The sequence below is a fragment of the Corythoichthys intestinalis genome, chromosome 17 (assembly GCF_030265065.1).
Source record: "Corythoichthys intestinalis isolate RoL2023-P3 chromosome 17, ASM3026506v1, whole genome shotgun sequence".
NCBI lineage: Eukaryota > Metazoa > Chordata > Actinopteri > Syngnathiformes > Syngnathidae > Corythoichthys > Corythoichthys intestinalis.
This window is the reverse complement of record NC_080411.1, coordinates 11,926,763-11,952,220: the sequence shown is the minus strand read 5'-3', so window position 1 is coordinate 11,952,220 and position 25,458 is coordinate 11,926,763. Positions and strand designations below refer to the sequence as shown.

Sequence of the window (25,458 nt, the reverse complement as noted above, 5' to 3'; positions counted from 1 at the left end):
CAGCAGCAGTCAGGTATTCTTGTGTTTTTTATCCAGCGGCTTGAGTTGAGCTAAAGCCGTGAGTTGAGCATTGGCATTACCCGGGTCTATGACAAGCATTATGTTGACTTTCGGGACGCAATGCGGTCCGTTTCTCATTGCGTACCGAAGACCGCGCTGTGTATTAGTTCCGCTTTACTTGGCATATTTCAATAATCTGAATTTGTATGTTTGTGAATCGTTCTCAAATCTTCCACGGCCAAATCGCTCAAGGATGTAATGACAGCTGGGCATGTTGTACCGTGGTTCTAAGTGTTGGATGGTGCGTCTTTACTGACAAGAGATAATGGCTCGTCATCCAGAATGAATTCTTCGGCAATGACTCTTGTTATTCCCTGGGCTTTGGGACTGTCGAGTGCCAGTTTGTCACGCATAGCAAAAGTTTCTGCCAGTGTTAGTTGCGTAAGACCTTTCTTTTTGTCTTCGGTTTTCTTAACATACTCCTCATATTGTTTGTGGTGGTATTTCGATAAATGCTTGATTAGGTTGGTTGTATTAGAACTTCTTACAGCTTTACCACTACGCTTGACTTTATTGTGGCATATGTTGCACTCTGCCTCGTCGTCTTGTCGTCCTTTAAGGTGAAATGATCCCACACAGCTGACATTTTTACCGATAAAGTCTCTCGGTAAATTGGGAGATGGTAATGTAAATGTAGTGTGCTGAAGGTGTGCTGTAAAATGCGGGACGGAGTTTAGGGAAACTGAAGCAAAAACTGGAATGGATTATGTAAATCGGTGCGCTGGAAAAACCTGGATCGGAAGTCTGGATCGAAATTTTCCCGTGTTCCGATCCGATACTGATGCGCATTTTTTTGTCCATCTCGGCGTCCGATCCGATTCAAATATCGGATCGGGAAATCTTTACTTGTAGGATAAATCTATTGCTGGTGAGGTGCAATAAATATTACAAGGTTCTACAACACAACTACCTGTCTGTTCTTCTCTATTCAACTGACTCGAATACTGCTCAGAAAATTTTAAATTCTTTGATATACAACAACTTCTTATTAAAGTAACGGAAATAGTTACTTTCTCTGGTAACTAGTTATTTTTACTATAGAGTAATTCAGTTACTAACTCGGTTACTTTTTGGAAGAAGTAGTGAGTAACTATAACTAATTACTTTTTTAAAGTAATGTGCCCAACACTGCTCATTAACTCATTGGCTGCAATTGTTTCGAGACGAGTATCTATCTCATTTGAATTGGAAAATGAAAAAACGATTAACATGAAGTGGACACTTGAGTGCTTTGGAACAGAAAACGCCATTGTCTCAAGTGGGAAGTCAGGTGTCAAACTGGTGTGACCTTAAATACGTCATCTGTCAGTATGTTTCCTACTTTTCAAGGTCCTGGAGTGGGAACTGTTTGATAAATTGGTTTTGAGTCTCAGTTCTAATTCAAGTCCACACTTGTGACATCGTCACTTCCTTTCTTCGCCCTGTCCAGACCTCTGTATCACCAAAGGGCACACAACCGTCCCACGATTTAGACGTGTGAAGGGGTGACCTCTGAATCACGCAGGAAAACCTTCAGAATCAGCTGTCAGTGGGTTTTGTGGGAGCTGAGCGGGTAACAGCCTGAGCGCTTCCTAACCATGTCGAAGGGGTTGTAGCCTTTGACCTGAAGCTCATCAATCTCACACCGATGTCATCATTTCGCTCATCTCAATCGAAGCTGTCAGAGGAGAGCAGGAGGCAAGGACGTCTTGTATGTTTTGTTTGTGCTCGTTTGCATTTGTGTTTAGCTTCTTTGTGTGGAGATCAACAATAGAGTGAAGTCTGGAGTGCACGCTGAAGTGCTGCGAAGGATAACTTGGATGCTAGCTGACCTTGATCTCTTGTTATCTATGTTTACATACAGGGAAAAAAATATATACGTTGTTGTTAAATGTTTGGTAACAGGAGTGGGAACCTCTGGGTATTTCAGGATCAGTTTACAATAACGATGATCTCACGATATGGCTATACAAGAATTATTGATACATCGGCCAGGAAATCATTCTTACAATACAACTAATAAACAGAAAGACAAGCTATTTTCATCCTTCTGCTGGGAGGGTCGAATGTTCATTCGCTGCCATCCCTCCCACTTCAAACAGATCGGATGTCTACAAATTAATCAACTTTTTTTTTTCATGACCTACATTCAGTTCTTTGTTCATTTTTTTTAGCCTACTTTTGTTTGTTTTTCTAATTACGAGATTAATAATACAACAGTGAAAATGGTGCCAGATCTGCAAACTAAACTGTGAATAGGGCAAATATGTAATCCTACATTAGCCTGTGGGAATAGAAAGTGGTGTACTAATGCAAGGAGAGGGCATTCATGCCTTTTGTGAGGGTTTTCTTCTGAGTCAGGGAAGCAGTCTGATGGAACGCACTGAGAAGTGACATGAATGGAGGCCCAACCATCTGTCATAACGTTTCCTTCTCTTGCCTAAACAAAAATATGTGAATTTCCCAGCTCATTGTTTTGCTGTGTGTTGATGTTGAAATCGAATGACGTGTGCTAACGGTGCTTAAAATTAAATCTTGCCAACTGTACGAGTTCCAGTGAACTGCTGTGGAACATAAGGTTCAAGGCAATTTTTAGGTCAACCAAAACATTTCCTGCAAGACTACGGGACAATTCTTACATGTATTGCCAGCATATTCCGCACAACTTCGATTCAAAAAGTCCCTAAATTTTAAATTGTATATCAGGGAGTCCTCTAGTTCCATTCCTATGAATTTTCACATAGATTGTAAAAAATAAAATGTTGTGTTTAGAGGTGGTTAGTAACGCGTTACATTTACTCAGATTTACTTGAGTAACTTTTTGAGAACAATTTACTTCCAATAGCAGTTTTAGTACGCCATATTTTACTTCAGTAGATTTGTGAAGATGAAATGAAACACTTCTAACTCTTACTCCGATATGTTATAGTCGTTATGTTTTTCTGATTTTACTTCATAGTTGCCAGAGAGAACGACAGTGGCTCTACCGGTTTCATCAATAAGATGTTGAAACAATAATTAATCCGACGTAACAGTAGTCACATTACGACACACAAGCTTGCATTTGTCCTATGAATAAGCCAGCCTGTTCAATCACGTGGCATCTTTAAAACGCCGTAAAAATAAACTATTTTACATATAGTCGAGATTACTTGAAAGCAGATTTAAATTTTTTAGTTTTTATTTGCAACGGATAGTCCACGGAAAACTACAGATACAGTATGATACAGTATTTTTTTGCTGTTTGGATTGGTGATGTTTCATTTCTGTAGATTTTTCTATTCGGAATTAGATGATTTTTGTCATTTTTTTGGTGTACTGTGGTCATGTAATAGGTTATGAAACAGTATAATAATAACAGTTCTCCAATTTTGGGGGGATAACTTACTTTTACTTAAGTACCGTAATTTTCGGACTATAAGGTGCACCTGATTATAAGCCGCCACCCACCAAATTTGACACAAAAACGGCATTTGTTCACAGATAAACCGCACTGGACTATAAGCCACAGATGTCCTCACGGTATTAAGGGGTATTTACATCAAAAGATATTAACCAGTAACACTTTACTTGACAGAGGCATCATTAGACAAAATGAAGCACCATAAAGCTTTGAAACAATTGGCTGCAAAACTTCATTGCTTCAAGAAGCTTCATTTGGCCATCACTGCTCCTTTGGGGGAGACAGTCAACCTTTGCTGCCACCTGTTGTCAGCACTGTTTTCGTCCAACATGCCACGTAGCATGCATTGCAGCGCTACAGATAACAATCAAAATTCATGTTCTGTGCTAATTATTTATTCCGTTACTGTTCCAGTTGTTTCATTAATTGCTAGTTATGGTGTTTTGGTAACACATTTGAGAGTGGTGCCATACGATCATCATAATTATAACATGACACTGCCATGAGCATTAATGAATGCCCATGACAAATGTCATTTCGTGTCATCTGGCAAATTATCTCACTTTTGAATGGCTGTAAAAGATCCGAGCTGGGAGTTAGTGATATAATTTGCCGGATGACACTTAATGACATCAGTCATAAGCATTCATTAATGCCCATGATCGTGTCATATCATAATTATGATGGTCTTATGGCAGTCTTGTGACGTCGTTGTCAAATAAAGTGTTTACTTTTAACCCAAATAAATCAACAAATAAGCTGCACCGGACCAAAAGCCACAAGATTCAAAATGAGAGGGAAAAACTAGCGGCTTATAGTCCGAAAATTACGGTAATAATATTTCGAAGTAATGCAACTCTTACTTGAGTAGAGATTTTGGCTACTCTACCCACGTCTGATAGTATTATTCTTTATGCATTTTGACAATACCATCTTACTGTCAGTAGTATGATCTCAGAACAGTTAAAGAAAAGCATGCTGTTCTACTGTTTGCAAATCTAAGTTGAAGTTGGGCAGACTTTGTTATATAATGGATTGTGTGTGTGTGTGTGTTTTTTTTTTAATAAGGCTGAATGGGATGTTGTGACAGTTTGGACCTTGGCCCTTTCACCATAGCGCATACACTCACACTTTTCATAATGGTCCTGTCTGATCTCTATGTTTTCACTCCTTCCGCCTAGCTTGAGGATTTTATAATCCTCCCCAGAGGAAGAGCGTCGCATCTTGTAAGGAACCACAGGTCAGATTTACTCCGTCCTCACTCCCTTATTTTTTTCTCCCCCCCTGTGTGGTGCGGACCGTAACCGAGCTGCTCGTGTGCTTGCACGCTCCGACACGAATGCTGCATGCTTGCCTGACCATCCCCCGCCAAACCGCCCTTCTCCCTTGTTCCTGTAATCACCTTGGGGCTCTGCTTCTTTTTTCGTTTGTTTTTACTACCTTTTACATGGCCACACCTGGCCTCTGTGATGTATCCCACTTTTTCCTTTCGTGCTCTTTGATTGGTTGTCATGTGATACTCAAAGCGGATGGTTTTGTGCACAACAGCTTGCTTTTGTGAATGTCCACATGATACTCTTCTGATGTTCAGTCTTTTAACAGTTTGCCAAAGCTTTTTTTCTCCAAGTGATGACCATGCATGGTTGAAGTTTCACGTCTTGATGAATTTACGAAAGATAATTGAAGTTGAATTGAAAACCCACTGCTGAAGAGATGTTACGGTGTTATGGCCTCGAAATTCTGCGAGTTAAATTGATTTTGATTCGCAAAAGATAGAGAAAGCTCAAAACAAGTTTCGAGTGTTGCTTTCTTGTTGGGGGGGGGGGGGGGGGCAGTTAACATTTCAAAAAGGCAGAGAAAAGGTAAATGGCATGGGCTCGGTGATGCCCCTCCCCCATTAGTTCGCTATTAGCCCGCTAGCTTACTGAGCTGTATTTGTTTTTACCGCTGGACCGGTGCCTCTAATAGCTGCCGTTTTCATTGTTGAATTGCCTAAGATTTGGACCTTATTTCCCTTGGTATTATTGTGCAGCCATTGAGGTATGTTTTGTAAGCAAATATGTCTCCATTTATTTACTTTATAGCGTTATTGGACACTCTTTGTCATTATTGTATTTTATTTTCTAATACTGTGTTCGTAGTTTGACGGTGACAAATTAATGAATGTCGGTTGTAAGAAGAATCAAGGTGTGATCAGTGTTACCAGAGGGAAGTAATAGTTTTTTTACTTTAAGGGTTAATTCCGACTTTTTTTTTTTCTTCTGTATTTCGGACTGGTCTGATGGGGGCCTTTTTTTCCCCCACGGACCGGCAATGTGTGGCAGAAAAAATCAGTAAATATAAAATAACACGACTGGGCTGAAAACGAACATTAAGTGCAGGGAAAATGTAACTCATCATACGCCGTATGAACTTTTTTAACAGCGGCCTTTCCTAAAACTTGACGGCAAATATATCCTTGATTCAGGCATAGTGAGTTCTTCTCCAATCACTTAAGGTTTATTTACTTTAACAGTACGGTTCCCCACGAGGTATGATGCTCTAGGTACATTCGCTTTTGTTACGTCGTTAGCTAGCTTTTAGCCACATATTATGCAGAATGGCCTTGGTTGTAGGTTTCTCTTCTGGATCAGTGGGTGGCCTTTGCCCCCTTAAAAAAAAAAAAAAAAAAAAAAAAAAACACTCCCCAAAGACACTGCCGCACACAGCTAATGTTACTGTTCACATTGGCTGACGCTGTCCAAACACCTCACTAATGGCGGCCAACCTCTAGAGGGCGACATACACAAGTCTTTACTCGGATTGGTCAATGGAATAGACGGGCATGTTGATGTGTCAATAGGCACAGGCCAGATTTCGGTCATTAACAAATTATATGTGATTTCTCTGCGGCCCGGTAGCAAATGCGCCACAGACCGGTACCTGTCCCCGACCCCGTGGTTGGGGTTCACTGCCCTACGTGACCCAAAATACCCAAAATATGAAATCCTCATATATGGATCACAGGTCTTAAAAAATCACTAAGAATAGTCACTTGCCCCATAAAAGGTTTTGAAAAAAAGTTTAATGTTGAACAAAAGTAATGTAAATGAAGTGCAAAACCTCTGTTTTTACTTTTATTTTTCTTTCCCCCATTTGTGTGTCAGCCCAAAATACAAAGTAATTTATTAAATGGTTTCTGGAGTTCCTTTTTGACAAACAACATTTTTGATGGGAATTATCTGCAAGGTAAAAGAAAAACAAAACATAACAAAAGAAACTTGCATGCGAACAAAAAAGGAAGTTCAGATTGGCTAAGAGAAATTAGTATTGAGGTTACAGTAATTAAAAACCCTCGCTGAACAACAACACATACCTGCACAAATAGATCAGCCAACGATACTGTACTCACAGGTATACATTTTCTCTGCTCTGTGGGAACAACACATATGGTTTTCCAGTTCTTTTCACAAGCATACTGCTGTTACAAGTTTAGGAAGTCGTTCTAAACCACTTGTTAGTGTTGATACATGGGACTCAAAGTACTGCAACTTATAAAACAAGTACTAGCAATGACATTTTGGCCATTTTTAGTTCCTCTCCCTACTTGACTGTTCTTCTTACATTTTAAATGTATTTATACAATTTTAATGGTATCCTGCAGAATCCTGCTGTCCTGCTTGTCTTTGTGTTGTTTATCCGCCTGTGAAGGAAGTTTGTTTTTCCAAATTCAGGAGGACACCCTCTTGGTGCTGTGGCAGCCTTTGTGGGTGATGTAGTGAGTTTTCACACGACGGTATTTGTCCATGCCGGTCCAGAATTTACCACCATGAAATTGGTGTCCTCTGAAGACTGTTGGGAGAATGAAGAGGGAGGGAAATGAGTGCCAACGGGAAGCGAAGAGGATGAGATGTAGGATCTTGTTAAGAGATGTTTGCTACTCTTTCAAGTGACTGATTTGAGAGATTTAATTGCGCACTACAACAGGGGCGTAAACAAACTGTTAGAGTGTTTAGTACAGCTTGTCATGTAGTTCTGGAAAAAAAAGGCTCGATAAAATCTGGAAAAAAAGCTAAATATACAGTATGAGGAATTAATACATTCTCTTGTAATGTTAGTTTTATTCCTTTTTTTTCGGAGGAGCGAGGAGGAAGTAACGACTCATGACTTATTTGCTTGTTTTATTTTTTAATTTCTCAATAATTGAGAGCTAACTTGTTACTGGCTTTGCACATATTTTCCCCGCTTGTCGTCAAACATTATTATTTCATTTACAATGTATGGAAAGTTGGAAACCAATCACAAACATGACATTACAGACATGTCCTTGTCCAAATAAGTAGCTTTTCTTCTTATTTAGCCATTAACTCTGGTTATATGATTTACTTTTTACATTAATTATGGCCTATTTTCTGATAATCCTTCCTTCCATTGTTGTTTTCGTCAATGACGACGATGATGATCACGAAAACCTTTCGTTGGCGAACATGTTTTTCATAATGATGGCGGGCTAAAAACGTGTTGGCTGACTAACATGACGATATGATGGCCAGTTTTTGTCTGAAGAGAACGAGAGGAAAATGCGACCGTTTCTGTCATATGTTCAAAATGCGTGACGTTTGCTCATTGTATGTGTACAATGTGTAACAATAACATACATATAACTTCCCAGTTGTAAATATTATCAGATTTCTTATATTTGTGTTTGGTCAAAGTAGGACATAAACAAAAATCTTTTACTTTGGAAAACAACAATTCACATATTTTCCGACATCTCACTGTCTAAACTAGCTTCTTAATAGGGCTTCCACGATCGATTAATCAATTATTGCCAACAAATTTGCTAATCGATACAGTTGTAGACTAGTTACGTCAGGAAGCTGTAATAATATTATTTTTGAAGGAAATAGTCATCCATTTTGTCTTCATTGTTACTTACAACATGCTTAAAACAACGTCAAAGGATAAGCCGGTGACTCAGCAAGAAGTTGGGAATGCCATAGCCGGGCTCCAAATTGGGAAAGCGCCTGGTTTAGATGGTTTCCCCAGTGCGTTTTATTTAAAATTTGCTCGGCAGTTGACTCCCATTCTGACGGCTGTGTATGGCGAGTCCCTTTCCTCAGGTTACCTTCCACCTACTTTAAATCAAGCTTGCATTACATTGTTAGCGAAAAAAGATAAAGATCCATTGGAACTTGGATCTTACAGGCCTATTTCTCTTTTAAATACAGACTACAAAATACTAGCTAAAGTACTCGCGCATCGCTTGGAGTCTGTTTTACCAAATATTATAACCCATGATCAGACGGGCTTTGTTCAACATAGACGTTCCTTTTTCAATATCCGTCGGTTATTTAACATAATTTACACTCCTAGCCAGTCTGCCTCTGAATGTGTTATAGCTATGGATGCCGAAAAGGCTTTTGACAGGGTGGAATGGAACTATATGTTCGAGACGCTAAAACAGTTTGGATTTGGGGCTACATTTATATCTTGGATTAGATTATTATATTCCAGACCTGTGGCTAAGGTTTTAACTAATAATGAGCTTTCAGAGCCATTTAATTTATATCGTGGGACACGTCAAGGTTGCCCTTTAAGCCCTCTGCTTTTTGTTTTGGCCATTGAACCTCTTGCAGTTGCTATTAGATCTAACCGATATATAACAGGAATAAATAGAGGAGGCATAGAACATAAAGTTTCATTATACGCTGACGACTTACTCCTTTACATATCTAACTCACAAAGTTCGATTCCACCTGCTCTTGACCTGCTACAACGATTCGGCAGATTCTCAGGTTACAAGCTCAATCTCCATAAGAGTGAATTGATGCCTTTAGATGTTCACAAATTTGAAATTGGTGATGTCAGCCTGCCTTTTAAAGTGAATACTAGTAGCTTTAATTACTTGGGAATATCGGTAACCAAGCAATATAAGGCACTCCGTGAGCATAATTTTGACAGGCTTTTGGTCAGGACTAAGACTGACCTGGCTAATTGGTCACTGCTGCATACCTCACTAGCAGCACGCGTTAATGCTGTCAAGATGACGGTATTGCCCAGATATTTATACTTGTTTCAATGTTTGCCTATTTTCATTCCTGTTTCATATTTTAAAAAATTGGATTCAATTATTTCTTCTTATATATGGAATAATAAACAGCCACGTTTACGTAAAGAATTCCTGCAAGGGGCTAAAAGCGACGGCGGTTTGGCTCTTCCTAATTTTCAGTTGTATTACTGGGCCGCAAATCTAAATTGTATGGCATATTGGTTATATTACCATCTTAAGGAGAATGGTCCCGCTTGGGTGCAGATGGAAGCTTGTGCATGTCTCCCAAATTCATTAGCCGCCTTGTGTGGTGCGCCACTGCCCTTGAAAGTTGGGGTATCAGGAAATAACCCAGTTTTATCTCACTCCCTTCGGATACTATCTCAATTTAGGAAAAAAAATGGTGTAGTTGGTACTTGTCTTTTTAGCCCAGTGGCATCGAATCATTTTTTGGTCCCCTCAACAGTCGATAAAGCCTTTCATTTGTGGTCCAGCCTGGGTCTTACACGTTTAAATGACCTTTTTGTGGATGATATTTTTGCCTCTTTCGCACAGCTAGTCCAAAGATTTAATATTCCTAACTCTCATCATTTTAGATATCTGCAACTTAGAAGCTTCGTTAAGAGTATTATATCGCTTTTCCCAAATAAACCTCCTACAACAGTTTTAGATGATGTTATGTCTTTAGATCCGACAGAGAAAGGGGGAATTAAGCGCATTTTTAATCTAATTTCTAATAAGGTAGCTCCGTCCTTATCCAGAATCAAAGACCTGTGGGCACGGGATCTTCAAACACCAATCGGAGAGGGACTGTGGTCTAAGGTTTTGGGTAGGGTACATAATTCATCTATGTGCGCTCGTCATGTTCTGATTCAATTTAAGGTAGTACACCGGGTACACTATTCTAAGGTAAGATTGTCCAGAATCTTTCCAGAAATCAGCCCTTTGTGTGATAGGTGCAAGCTGGCGGATGCAACACTGATCCATATGTTTTGGTTATGTCCCAGCTTAGAAATATTTTGGAAGGGTATTTTTGAAGCCCTCTCCCTCGTGTTAGGGGTCGGAATCACTCCTGATCCTATAATATCAATATTTGGAGTTTTACCGGAGGGTCTGTGGCTGCCTACTTGGGGGTGTAGGGTTATTGCTTTTACCACCCTTTTGGCGCGACGTTTAGTTCTTTTGAGGTGGAAGGAGGCTGCCCCACCCACAACTTCGCATTGGATAAGGGATGTGCTGATGAATCTTAGGCTCGAGAAAATCAGATATATTCTTCGCGGTTCTGAAAAGAAATTTTATAATACATGGGGACCTTTTCTTTCATTCTTTGACAACACCACTACACAAGTGCAGGAATGACATATGCACTGTTATATTGCTAATTTAGCCATGGGGGATGGGCAACGGTACGGTCGCTTTCCATGCTGCTCCTATTTGGTGGGACATTTGAATGTATTACACTGTATTTTTATTCCGTAACCACTATGTATCGAAGTGATGGCACGGAAGAACTTTCTATGACTCTCTGGACATTTACGATTAGACATAGACTTCATGGTTGTTTGTGTTGGATAACTTAGAGTGAAACAATTTTTTTTTTTTTTTTTTTTTTAAATGTATTTATTATTATTATTATTATTTTGTTTAGTTTGGGAGGGGTGTTCTGTATTTTTTTTTTAACACCAATAAAAAGAAATTTGAAAGAAAGAAAACAACGTCAAGGTAAATTGTGAGGGTAATTGAAAAGTGAAATTTATCAGATTAATTGTTTAATTGACCTTCCGATTAATTGATTATGAAAATAATCGTTAGTTGCAACTCTGTAGTTTGGACAGACCTGCTCCTGACGTAGCGCTGGTGTGAACCTGGTTTTGATTATACTAGGGCTGCAGCTATCGAATATTTTAGAAGTCGATTAATCGACGGATAAGTTAGTTCGAATCATCGAGTAATCGGATAAGGAACATGAAAAATTAAAATACCTCAAACGGTATAATTTTTTATTAAAAATTGAGTATCTATGTACAACAAAAAGAACAATTGGCTAATTTACATAGAAAAAGTCCGCTAGCATAAATGCTATGGAATGCTATGCTATGAAGTTTTTTCACAATGCTCTTAACAAATGGTCCAGACACATATTCCCACAAAAAACAGCTAAATATACCTATAAACCAAATTAGGAATGCATTAAAAAACATAAGCTCAAACAAAAACTAAGCTTGGTCTTAACAAGGAGCGGTTGGATTCAGCCATGTGGAAATAGGCAGACCAGAGGGCAGTGTATCCATCATAATCAATAAAACCAAATGCAAACACTTTCAAAATAAACCATTACAACGCCACTCTAATTAAACGAATACTCGAGTACTCGTCGATGAAAACTAGATGAAGACGGAACACATTTTGAAATGACTAAAATATGACTCAGACTGATAAATATTTTCGTTTAAAAGACTAAGACAAGAATTAAAAGGGCTGTTCTGTCTGTCAGTGTTGTCAGCGAGTTGTAATATGGTAGAATCAATCTTTTATGGAAAGCTATAAAATATATCCTTTTTTTTTTTTTTTTTTATAGGATTTGTTATAACTCATTGGCTGTGAAATTCACGGCAGAAATTGGCGACATGATTGTACAGCCTCACAGTTCAAATATATTGAATGTCTACTAGTGAAAATCTCATTTCATTTCACAGCAGACTGGACGTCTGTTATTGTCAATGGCACTGAAAGAGCTAAAGTGTAATATTCGGTTTTGGATCCAGTTACATCAGTGCAGATTTAGTATTACCCATGAAGAACCTAATAAAAACAGAAATGCCCCCTGCTCCACAGCGAGTGAAGTCACCTGCTCAGGACTACTTAGAAAACAAAACATAACCACAGATTGGACTACCAGTCACACACTTGAGACCTCAAGGCTTTCAAAAAAACCTTTCACGGCTTCCTAAAATAGGCTGGCATAATGTGCCCTAGAGGCCTGGCTGTTATTATCGTGGCCTAAAGGAAAACTGCATCTAGAGAATGACTCGTCTGTGAATGAGTATGTGGTTTCCATGTGACATAGCTGTATTTCCTCATTTCTTTTCTTCATTATTCAGTCATAATTCTAAGAAGCTTGCTTGACATTCGGTTGGTTGTTTTAACCAAACTTTTTCTGGGTATTTGACAGATTTTCTGTCTTTTAAATGACTGGGACTAACTTTTCATTTTGTTTGGTTTGATCTTTTGGTTGTTTGTGCAACACTTATTGACACTAAGACAACAATATCCACAGGCAAGTAAGTAGACTCTCCAATTTTTCTCGAGTGTTGGTTTTTAAAGCAACACTATGTAACTTTTCAGTTTGTTTTAGTTGTCAATGAACAATTTTTTTCATGATGATGTGACTATGATGAGGGAAAATGTGGCTTGGAAGCAGGGCCGGCCCAGGCCATTTGGGGGCCCTAAGCAAAATAACGCAAAGGGGCACATATTTTTGGCCCACCATCTCGTCACAGTGTACTGTGAAACCCATACATGCAATCCAACCCGCAAAGGGGCACATATTTTTGGCCCACCATCTCGTCACAGTGTACTGTGAAACCCATACATGCAATCCAACCCATACGTCCATATTTTGTATACTAATCAGATTTTGTTGCACTGCATACTTCAAACTTCTCTCCCCAAATGATTGTCAGTAGTTACAGTAGATAGCACCAAACCTTTTTCTAAAAGTGGAAAGAAAGAAGTTATGGAAGAATTTTTATTTTTTAAAGCTTGTAATCAATTATCAAAACTCACAAAAGTCAAATAAAGCAAACTGTAGTAAACAAAATAGAATAAAAATAAAACAATTGCCAGATTGGGGGCCCCCTAGTGGTCAGGGGCCCTAAGCAGCTGCATAGTCTGCGTATAGGCTGGGCCGGCCCTGCTTGGAAGACTTTAACATAACGAGACGAATGCCGGTTTTCGACTACGAGACAAAAATGTGACATCGTTTCTGTCATATGTTCACATTGTACGTGCAGTACATTAGCTCGTGGCAGTGTTTGGGTCATGTCACTCGTGTGAGATGTGCTGCGCCTCCTCACAGGAGTTTAGGATTTTTCAAGCTAGGCTGCGCTCCATCTTGCTTGCTTGGAAAAAGTGTAAGATTTATTTTCTTAGGTTAGGAGGAGAGAATAGGCAATGTTCTTTAAAGTTCTGTACTGAGTGATCATCAGTTGAAAAATGCAGAGGTGGGTAAGCAGCCAAAACTTTTACTCAAGTAAGAGTAGCGTTACTTCAAAATAATAATACTCAAGTAAAAGAAGTTGTCCAAAAAATGTACTCGGGTACAAGTAAAAAAAAGTATCCAGTGAAAAGATTACTCATGTAAGGAGTAACATTGCGAGTCACTGCTTATTAGTCACTGCTTTTTTTTTTTTTTTTTTTAAACAATGGTATTTTTTTTCTTCTCAGCACAAACTTATCTTTATGAACTGTTATGATATTGTACAGTAACCCATTACAGAAAAAAAAAGTCAAGAGAATAAAAGACAGAAATGAAGCATTATTCGTCCAAAGAGCATGAGTGCCTTCTAGTGAAGTGAAATAGTTCCTAGTTTGAATAGTGAATACTGTAGTTCCTTCATAATTATTTTTATGAAATTCAAAGATCAAATCGCCGTTTTTCTGTGGTCAATCGGTGCCAAATAAAAACTGGGAGAGAGGTTTAAATCTGCGCTTTCGAGTCCTATTGAGGGCAGCGCTCTATGTCAAATACTTCCTTTTTTACAGTGATTTAAAGACACCCCGTGATTGAACAGGCTGGCGTGATCATAGAACGGCAAGCTTGTGTCACATTGGTGTAATGGAGTCATGTGATTTTTGTTGCAACGTCTCATTGGTGAAATTGGTCAAGCTACTCTTGGCATCCTTATCAAAAAATAATAAATCCAATACCAGTATTGTTTTTGGCAGCCCTTTTAATTTTCGTCTTAGTCTTAGTCTTTTGGATGATACTTATTAGTCTTAGTCCTATTTTAGTATTTTCAAAATGTGTTTGTCTTCGTTGAGATTTTTTGTCGACGAAAACTCACTCAAATATTTTTTTGTTTTAATATGGTTCCTGTAGAAGGGCAAACATGACACAAACCTTCTTCTAATGCATTAATATTGTAATGAAGAGTAATCATGTGGTGTGTCATTCTCAATAGGATGCACTTCAGGGAGAAAAAACATATTTTCCGCACTATAAGGAGTGTTGGGCACGTTACTTTAAAAAAGTAATTACATTACTCACTACTTCTTCCAAAAAGTAACTGAGTTAGTTACTGAATTACTCTATAGTAAAAGTAACTAGTTACCAGGGAAAGTAACTATTTCCGTTACTTTTAAAAGAACTTGTTTTATGTCAAAGAATTTGTAATTTTCTGAGCAGTATTCGAGTCAGTGGAATAGAGAAAAACAGACAGGTAGTTAACTTGTTAGGTGCTTCAGCAGATTTGAATTGCTTACCACAGATGTCGACAAAAGCTTTGCCCCGGGACATAAATTACACATTACATGCAGGTTCTTTCCTTTAATTTCGAAAAACTTGAAATAGTGTCTATATCTCCACTTCTTAAAGGACATTTTTTCTTCTGAATGCTCTGCCATCCTGACCCTGTGCATCTGTTTTGCGTGTGTGTTTGCCGCATGCGCTGTTCCGGTTTGCTTGTGAAATCACCGGCTCTGATTGGCTTACTACGACACATGACTCTAACCCTCAGCCAATCACAATCACTTCCATCGCATCTCTCGAGGGGCTGCATTTAGGTAGGCTCGTTTCCCGACAATTCACGTCACCTTCAAAGCGTCTGCCGTCCTCAAGATGGAAGCAGAATTATTGCTGGCTGACAGTGGGAGATGGGAACGAGGCTAGCATCAGGTGTAGCAAACAGAGAAACGTTACCAAACTTTGGAAAGCATTGTCTAATTGAATGAGCAGGGCAAGCAGCTTGGAGTCAGAAGTACGTGCGCTATTCTCGAACCTGAACGCACCCCAAGTCTTGGATGACAAATCAACAGAGCAGAGAGTCGACTCGACACGGCTGGTAGTTTCTTCAATTTATTCAGAGTAAGTAACGCACCACTTTTGACTGTCAGTAACGGTAACGGCGGGAAAAGTAATTAGTTTTGATTACCCCGTTACTGAAAAAATAATGCCGTTACGTAACGGCGTTATTTATAACGGCGTTACTCCCAACACTGACTATAAGGCACATCGGAGTATAAGGTGCACCTTCAATGAATGGCCTATTTTTAAAAAACGGTTTCATGTATAGGGCGCACTGCATTATAAGGTGCAGTAGTAGTAGTAGTAGGAGTAGGAGTAGAGTTGGCATTGTGTTATGCATCCACAAGATGGACCTGGGCTAAATCGAATGTCATGCCATGATTAACCAATATTGATCGATATATATGGGACATCGGATTATAAGGAGCACTGTAGGCTTTTGAGAAAATGGCTTTCAAGTGCGTATTATGCATTTGTAGCCAGCTTAGTCATTTTGATAGTAGGCTAACATAGCTAATATAGATACATATAGCATTTGTTGTGTTCATTATTAGGCATATACTGAATAAGGCTTTCAATTTTTTGTGGCTTCAGACATATTTGTTTTTTATTTTTTTGCTCTAATATGGCTCTTTCGACATTTTGAGTTGCCGACCCCAGATTTAGACTGTGAATCTTAGTATTCATGCTCGTCAGTTAAAACTAGCTTTATTCAATTAGGTTGAAGATTACAGAGGAACATTTTGTGCAGTGAAAGCAGCACTGAAAGTCTCACCCATCACTCACCCATATGTTCAGTTTTTCAAATTCTCCTCTGCCACGTGACCAAATAAGGGCGTGTTGTTTTTTTTGAAAAAAGCTCACCATCGCCATACTAAATATACCCTTTGCAGGACCTGACCCCTTATTTGCCTTTGCTGTGGCCACTTTAGGTTGACATGCTAGCTCCGCCGCGGCCCTACAGCTAGTAATTATATAGGAGGGATTCCATTTTACATCCTCTGTATAGTGTTTCTTTCACACACGTTCTTATCCTTTTTAGGCCAGTCATTGATCATTCGGCCACACTTTTTAATATAACTGAGAGTAGTTTGTTTTTGGTTCCCGGTGTTTCCTTGATCTTTCAGGAAAGGCGTGGATTGTACGAATTGTGCCTCGAGGGTTGGGCACAACTTGTTCTGAGACTCTAGTAAAACAAACCAATGCAGTCTAGCCAATATTTTAAGTAACGTTAAGTGTTTATGAATGATATGAATGATCTAAAATCAATCTTTGTGTATTGTAAGATGTTAAAATTTGGGGTAGGACTGTATTTTAAAAGAATAATCTAGTTAGAGACTTTGTGATTAATAATCTTAGATTGCTAACACAGAAAAAAACTCTCCCAAAGAGGATTTTAGAATCCAGTAATAATACCATATTTTTTGTACTATAAGTCGCACCTGAGTACAAGTCGCACCAGCCAAAATGCACAGAGAAGAGGAGGGGGGAAAAACCCCCACATAAAAGTCGCACTGGAGTATAAGTTGAAATTTGGGGAGGTCATTTTATTTAATCAGAGAGCAAGCGCAAACATTAGACATTATTGTCGTAATAACACGGAGAACAAAGTGCTAAATAGGTATCTGTTCAATCAATCAATCAACTTTATTTGTATAGCACATTTAAAAAATCCACCAAGGAGTCCAAAGTGCTTTACATACCATAAAACGGCAAAATAAGTTAACTTCCAAAGATAAAACAAACATAAAAATAGAATAAATAAAAGACGAGGTCATAAACAGTCATTGCACATTAAAAGCTGAATAAAAATAAAATGTTTTGATGAAAAATCCGTAAGTGAAGTGGCCTGTCTAATACTAAGTGGTAATTGGTTCCACAGCCTGGACGCCATCACCGCAAATGCACGGTCACCCCTAAGCTTCAGCCTTGATATTGGGACTAAGAGAAGCAGGTGGTCAGCTGATCTGAGGGTTCTGGTTGGACTGTAAGGCTGAAGCAGTTCTGACAGATATGGCGGTGCAAGATTATACAAACATTTAAAAACTAGGGCTGTCAAACGATTAAAATTTTTAATCGAGTTAATTACAGCTTAAAAATTAATTAATCGTAATTAATCGCAATTAATCGCAATTCAAACCATCTATAAAATATGCCATATTTTTCTGTAAATTATTGTTGGAATGGAAAGATAAGACAAGATGGATATATACATTCAACATACGGTACATAAGGACGGTATTTGTTTATTACAACGATAAATCAACAAGATGGCATTAACATTATTGACATTCTGTTAAAGTGATCCATGGATATAAAGACTTGTAGTTCTTAAAAGATGAATATTAGTACAAGTTATAGAAATGTTATATTAAAACGCCTCTTAATGTTTTCGTTTTAATAAAATTTGTAAAATTTTCAATCAAAAAATAAACTAGTAGCCCTATTCTGTCCTCAATGTGTGTGAGTACACAAATTGACAGATAGCGAACATAAGTTCCAAAAAGAAATCAGACGGTGTGGCAAAGTTGCATGGGCTTTACTGAAGTCATCTCTTTTTGACAGGAGCATGTTTCTTATATTTTTGTAAAACTGAAAATAACAAGGCAATGTGTCAATAACTTGCATGAATCACAAAATAACATAAAATGTACACACACGTGTCCATTTGAGCAGTAGCACTAGCCAATTAGCTCACAAGCATCTAACAATGTAACTGCATTTCACCATATATGTGAACAAATTCAAATACACATCATCAATAACTATCTAATGCTCATGAATATAAACAAAGGAGGAATATAACTCAAGCGATGCATGTATTAGACACAAACAGTGTGATGGGGCTATGAGAACTGCCACTGAATACTGGATGCGGACGTTAGCTAGTCTGAATAGCACTGTCTATTAGTGTGAGTTTGCGTCGACATATAATCACGTCAGAAAAGCGTGCCGAAACCCAAATAATCAGCTGCACTGAATCGCCAGCAGAGGGCGACATTACGCCACATCACATATGCAAGTCACACCCAAGCGCCAGCAGAGGGCGGAAAAACTCCATAAAACACAATTAACAAGTTGGCCTTTCACTGTACTGACATTTAAATCTGTCTGAGCGGGCCTAGTGCGTTAATTGCGTCAAATATTTTAACGTGATTAATTAAAAAAATTAATTAACGCCCGTTAACGCGATAATTTTGACAGCCCTATTAAAAACAAATAATAATATCTTAAAATGTATTTGGTAATGTACTGGGAGCCAGTGAATGGTGGTGATGTGTTCGCGCCTGCGGGTTCTAGTTAGGAGTCGAGCAGCAAAGTTTTGTACAAGTTGCAGACGGGCCAGTGCAGCCTGACCGACGCCTGCATACAAAGAATTCCCATAATCCAGCCGAGTTATGAAAAAAGCATGGATCAATTTCTCCAAATCAGAGCATGAAACAATAGATTTCACCTTAGCAATCTGGCAAAGCTGATAAAAACAGTCCCGTACAACGCGAGAAATCTGCTTCTCAAATTTAAAATCAGAATCAAATTGGACCCCTAGGTTTTTGACATAGTTCTTAAGAAACTGAGACAATGAACCGAGGTCAACATTCAGAGAGGCCTGGCTACTTGGTCTGAACACCATGACTTCAGTCTTGCTGTCAATCAAACTTAAAAAAATAAGTGAAACCCACTACTTTATAGTTGGACTGTTAACATATTAAGTTATTCAGATAATGATAAACAAAACAGGCTCACGCTTTCACTCCAAATCATTACTAAATCCATTCAAGTCTTTGGGATGGCGTGGCTCAGTGGTAGTGTAGTCGTTCCCGAATCTAGAGGTTATGGGTTTGACTCTCCCCCTTGTTGAACTTGTCTAGGTATCCTTGAGCAAGATACTTAACCCCACGTTGCTCCTGGTGCTAGGTCACCAGTAGGCAGGTGAGGATACAGTGTAAAGCGCTTTGAGGGCCTTAAAGGCAGGGGTGAAAGTGGTTAGAAGGCCGCCACGGAGCAAGAAGTTATTATCTATTTGGGGTTGGGGGGTGTGGGGGGTCAAAAATACTGAAATGCAAAGAAACTGTTTTGGTCAGTTATTTCTATAACACATACAAAAACAGATTTTCATTCAAAATTGTATTTTTCAATGATTTGCAAAATAAAAAAAAGTTAACAAAAACAGCTATAACGTCAACTTTTATCACCTAATTTCTATTTCCCCTCATTTCCTCACATACTAAATGCCAAATCTCAATTTTAGCTACTTAAGAACATGGGATGTATATTAAAATTGAAGATAATGTAAACATTTACTTTTTGTTGTTTTTTAATAATAAAGATATAAGTAACATACATTAAGAAAAATAAGCATGAATGACTTAGTGAAAGAGAGTGAAATAAAATACATTTTGAAGATCCCGCAAACATTGACTTCTTTAAATGATAAGGAAATGAATAAGTAGCCCAACAGAAATGAACAAATATAAGTCCAAAGTGCACATTGACAGCTAAGATGTTCTGAACCTCCCCATCAGAGCAAATAAAACTAAATATGATAAATAAGCCTCCTTAACTCTTTGCTTGCTCTTAAAGATTTGATCCATTTTCTGTTGCATTGCCCTTTTATTTTTTTGCTGTTTCAGAAAACATGCACATTTGAGCCAATCAGAGCTAATTATCTCTGGTGATCACATGCCAGTATGTCAGCCAATTAAACGGATAAATGAGTCCAGGCGTTTTGCTTTGCTGTGTGCATTCGCACATTGACGTGACTCATCATCGTCAGACTCTGATAACTGCAGCAGCTGGGAAACCTCCATGCCATCCGTGGAATAAAATCAATAATAAATATTGGTCGAAACGGATTATGCTACACAAGCATTTTATTATGCTTGTTGTTAAGACTTACAGTATGTAAATCTGATGTTGGTAGATTGTTTTCTTCTTGGAGATGAAATGCATGTGTGGCAGCTATGTTTGTTTTTTTTCTTTACAGAGCCGTCATATTTTCGGAATCAAAGCACCGTATACAGGAACAGCGTTCCGGCCCTGAATCTTATACCGGAACTGCGTTCCGGCTCTGAATCTTATACCGGAACTGCGTTCCTGACCGTTCTGGCCCACTTTCACCCCTGCTTAAAGGTGTAAAGGCGCTATACAACTGTAACACCATTTATCACTTTTCATCTTCAGTATCACTTTTGAACAACTGCACCAACTCGAAGTATCGGGCATGCCTCGACTATATGTATCAACACATATGTCGCAAGTTTTTGGCAAATTCTGTATACAACTTTTATACTCCTTACCGTCCTGGAATTTTTGATTTGTAAATTATGCAATTTGGTCAAAAAATTGTAGGACTACATACATTTTGGAGTTTTTTTTTTTTTTTTTTTTTTTTCCAAAAAACCCGCATTTACAGGCGAATGGAAAAATTTCCGGGGTAATTCGAATAATTTCCTGCACCGTGCTAAAATTCCTGTCATTTTGATATTTGAATTGTGACAGTCGATCAAACGGTTTGGACTGTGCGGTGTGCCGGAGAAACACCTTTAAATTTTTTTAATTTTTTTAAATCTATCTACTACTATTACTATATTTGCCCTGCAAAGCCCCATCTAAATATTCTAGAATGTTCTCCTGACCCATGTATCGATAATTGTCGTTAGACCGTTATTGTGAACCTTGTCCTTGTATCGCAAACCGTATCTTATCATGAGGTACCCAGAGGTCCCCCATCCCTAATCAGTAGGCTTACGACAACTCACATTTGTTTAAAGAGGTTCAGAGAAGTGACACGACAGTCCAGATTTGCCTGACATTCAAGATATATTTTCAAGCTTTTAAGGCATTCGACTGTATCTAATCGTGTACTCATCCAACCGTCCATCTGTCATCTGGTGAGGTTGCAGTGGATAATGCCTCCAGACTGCTGTGTCATCTCTCAACGGCTGGCCAACCACCAGAGGTCACGCCGGTGCATTTGGGGGATATTTTTTACGAGCTGCTCATAAATTGCACAGTTTCCACAAGTAATTGCGACGAGGCAGCACTTAAAACAACCAAAAACCGCACTTCCGCCACCGTGCAGGGATGGGATGACGCTTTTAATAATCATATGATTGCCAGCTGGAGTTGTAATGCTGGTTAAACCCAGATGCTGGGATTGTTAAAGCCTCAGTTGGAATGACAGAATCAGTTCATCATGCTGGGGGAAATCCGTAAAGACGCCTGCTTTTGTCTTAAGGTACCTTCAAACCATTAGTTTATTTTATCACATTCATCGACGTATTTATAGTCAAACTTGCATTTAAATCCAAAATAAGCTGTTTTAGTATTTCCTTTCAAGTTACTATTGTCCGTTACAGTCCTCGCCTAATCTCATAGCACTACTGCTTTTTTTTTTTTTTTTTTTTTTTAATATTTATTTAAATTTAGGGAGCTAGCCGGGTATAATCCTAGGAGTCCTCACAAATGTCGGGATTGCGCTGTGAGACCCCCTGGGGTCGGATGAAGGGAAGAAAGCCATATGTGATTCCCCATTTGATCTTTCAAATCCCGCTCATAAAACTGTCAGATTTGAAACTAATAATCCCTCCGTTTTGTGAAAGTACATGAAAGAATATTAACTCATCGGCTGCCATTGACGGCGACAGACGTCGAATCCATTTGAGCTGGGAGGGCTGCTGGCGAGTCGCTGCCACCTTCCCAATTCAAATGGCTTTAACATCTACTAGTGATAAACTCATAAAGATTCACTGCAGAAACAGCCACATGGTTGGACGTCTGCAGATCTCAATGGCTCTGATAGAGTTAAATAAGGCCATGTCTACACGTATCGCAGCTAGCTCTCAAAAAATTTTCTATGGTTTTGCCTATCATCCACACGCAGACGCACATTTGGCCATTAAAAATGAGGGTTTTTAAAAACTCGGACCAAAGTAAAGATGTGCGAATTCTGCGTTTTATACGTCGTCATGTGTAGAATAATAACCTGAGGTTTGCGTTTTTTTGACAGTTGATATGACACTGCCTGCCACAAAAAAAATGTTCAAAAAAATCGATGGAAATTCAGGGAAAAAAAACTATTAGTAAATTAATACAGAGCTACTTTTTTGTCTCCAAAATTCCGATGCTGGTAAGGCATTGCAAACAGTGTGGTTTTTTGGCAGCTCTTTTAATTTTTGTCTTAGTCTTTTGGACAAAAATACTTATTAGTCTTGTCGTAGTTTAGGTATTTCAAAATGTGTTCGTGTTCGTCTAGTTTTAGTTCACGAGAACTCAAATTTCGTCAAGTTTTAGTCGACAATTCTCAAAATGTTTTCATCTATAAATTTCAAAAGTTTTAGTCCATGAATAAATAATGAATAAAAGGTTTCCAACAATTTCGAATAAACATTGACAGACGAGATTGCACATAATTGTAGTGTCTACAAGGACATCAACATCTTCATGACGATAATGTACACTCAGCAGTGAAACAGCACATTATTTGCAATAATTAAACTCACCTGGACGCCACGAATTGGAATATGCAAAACATTTTCCAAGAGTTTAAGAAGACACTCACACTCACCGCGCAGCGCTAAATGCTAATGCTAACGCTACAAGTTAGTTTAGTGTGTGATGATCACTCAGCAGAGACCTTTAAAGGCTAAAGCAACATTGCATAGCCAAGATTACCAAGAAGCACCTGACACGTTTTTCACAGGTCAGGGGGAGGCGCAGCATAGTACATGACCACGACCAAACACTGCTAAAATGTGTGCTAACTACACATATTAAAAGAAAATATCACACTTTGTGAACTTATGACGGAAACAATGGTGAATTTTTGCCTCTCGTCTCGTCATACAACAGTGCGCATCCATCTCGTTATGTTTTAGTCTCTGAAGACACTTTTTTAGCACATCATCATGACATCATCGTCATGAAAAAAATTGTTCGTTGACAGAATGTTTTCTTTATCGTCATCATTGACGAAAACAACACTGATTGCAATATGGTGGTTATTGTGATTACTACTGTAAAAAATACTTTTTTTTAAAGTTGAATAAAAAAAATCTAAATGTATTCACAAACAGTTTTAAACTTACAGTAATTCTATTGGTTCCTTGTCTTTTATTTTCACATCTTATAAATTCTTTTATTGAACAATTACACATTTTGTTGCTACAAAACCTCCCTGAATTTAGACAATGAGTGCTATTTGTCACTGTCATTGCACTGCTATTGCCACAACAATGTCACATACATCCCTCGAAGTACCGTATTGGCCCGAATATAAGACAGTGTTTTTTGCATTGAAATAAGATTGAAAAAGAGGGGGTCGTCTTATATTCGCGGTCTAGACATTATACCCATTCACAACGCTAGATGGCGCCAGATATCATTGAAGCAATGTTCTGTCATGACAGATCTCAGCTACTCTCCCCATTAACGACGCCAGATGGCGCCAGATATCACTGAAGCGATGTTCTGTCGTGACAGATCTCAGCTACTCTTTTTAGTTTAACCAGTTGCATTATTTTATTGCAATATTTTTCTTTATTCAGATTTGTTTCAAGACTACAGTTACAGTTAGACTTCACTTTGATGGTTAATGCAGTTATTGCAATTTTGTTGTTTTATCACAATAGATTGTTTTATTTACATTTCAAAAACCAGAAGCCATTCATTTACGAATGTGATTGCACTATAGTTTACATATTTAAATGTTCAGATAGTAAGATTTGAATGAGGCAAAATAACATGCTTTTTCTCTCAAATATATTGTTATAATCATTTGTTTCGGATGTACTGTAATTATTATCTGTATAAAAATTAATTTGGCGTTCAAAAAGTCTTTTTTTCAAACTTGAGTCTTGAAAAAGAGGGGGTCGTCTTATAATCAGGGCCGTCTTATATTCGGGCCAATACGGTAATATGCTGTCGGACATGTGTCCCAATCTGGGTACTGCATATTCAATATTTGCACGATTACATTATAGCAATTTTGCACTGTTACATCAATATCTATGCACAAACTGTCATATCTAGACAGCCATCTGCCTTCCAGTGTGAGTACTTTAAATTGTCATGTACGCACTGTTTACCACTACATCATCCTTCTTTACTTTATTATCAATCTGCGTACACTGTAACTTTAGAAAAAAATTCAGACTTATTGCATTTTTTTTTCTATGTGGTGGATTTTATGGCGAAGCTTTAAATCTCGTTGTACTCTGTACAATGACAATCAAGTCGTTCTATTCTATTCAAATTTTGTGTTCCTTGAAGATAACACATATTTGTCTGTTAATAATAAATTGCCTTATTCTATCATGAAAACGCTATTTTGCAACCCCCTCCACAAAAAAACTCTTAAAGAATAAGAAGTAGTTAGTCTCTTTGTCACTGATTTCGATGCATTAATGTGCGTGCCAGCGAGAGCTCAGAGATTGGCAGCCAGTGAATGTCCAATTCTGTCACTCTGCTCTCCGGATGCCCAGAGTCTTGTCTGCATTGCATTTGAAATGTGGGAAGATACCATCTTTTTTTTGTTGGCTAGAACAACAGTTTTTTTTGCCTCCAGAACAATACAATGCATGATGTCACGTTGTCTTGTGAGATTTCATCTTAGTAAACATCAAAAAGTGTGTTCAGCGTTTCCTCATGATGGCAAAATAGATTTACACAAGCAAGGCATAAGAAAAGGGTGAATAGCAAACATGAAACCTAGGAAGTATTAGGTTTTCAACAGTATGCATTAGGCCTGTCGCGATAACAAATTTTAGTAGGCGATACATTGTCTCATAAATTATTGCCCATATGTGATATTGTCATTTTTTAAAAAAACAATTCAACCACTAATGTAGTGACAATACATCCTAATCAATCACCCATTTAAATGCAATAAACTGTTATTCTAAAAACAAGAACTATGTTAGTGCTGCAGCGATTAATTGATTAGCTCAAGTAATTCCATTA

The 25,458-nt window shown here is 38.3% G+C and overlaps 1 protein-coding gene across 8 annotated transcripts in view; it reads left to right on the top strand.

Moving 5' to 3' along the window:
• The window catches only part of sema4d (sema domain, immunoglobulin domain (Ig), transmembrane domain (TM) and short cytoplasmic domain, (semaphorin) 4D), a 93,102-nt gene that overhangs the window by 30,973 nt on the left and 36,671 nt on the right, over nt 1-25,458 (top strand). For 2 of the 8 annotated variants that reach the window (XM_057818324.1, XM_057818325.1), the window contains exon 3: nt 4,624-4,682. The exons of 5 other annotated variants lie outside the window; for them this stretch is intronic. The gene's annotated coding sequence lies outside the window, so the exon portion shown is untranslated. Of the gene's footprint in view, nt 1-4,623; nt 4,683-20,488; nt 20,629-25,458 lie in introns of those variants that run through there. One more of the 8 variants, XM_057818326.1, reaches the window with a different exon arrangement.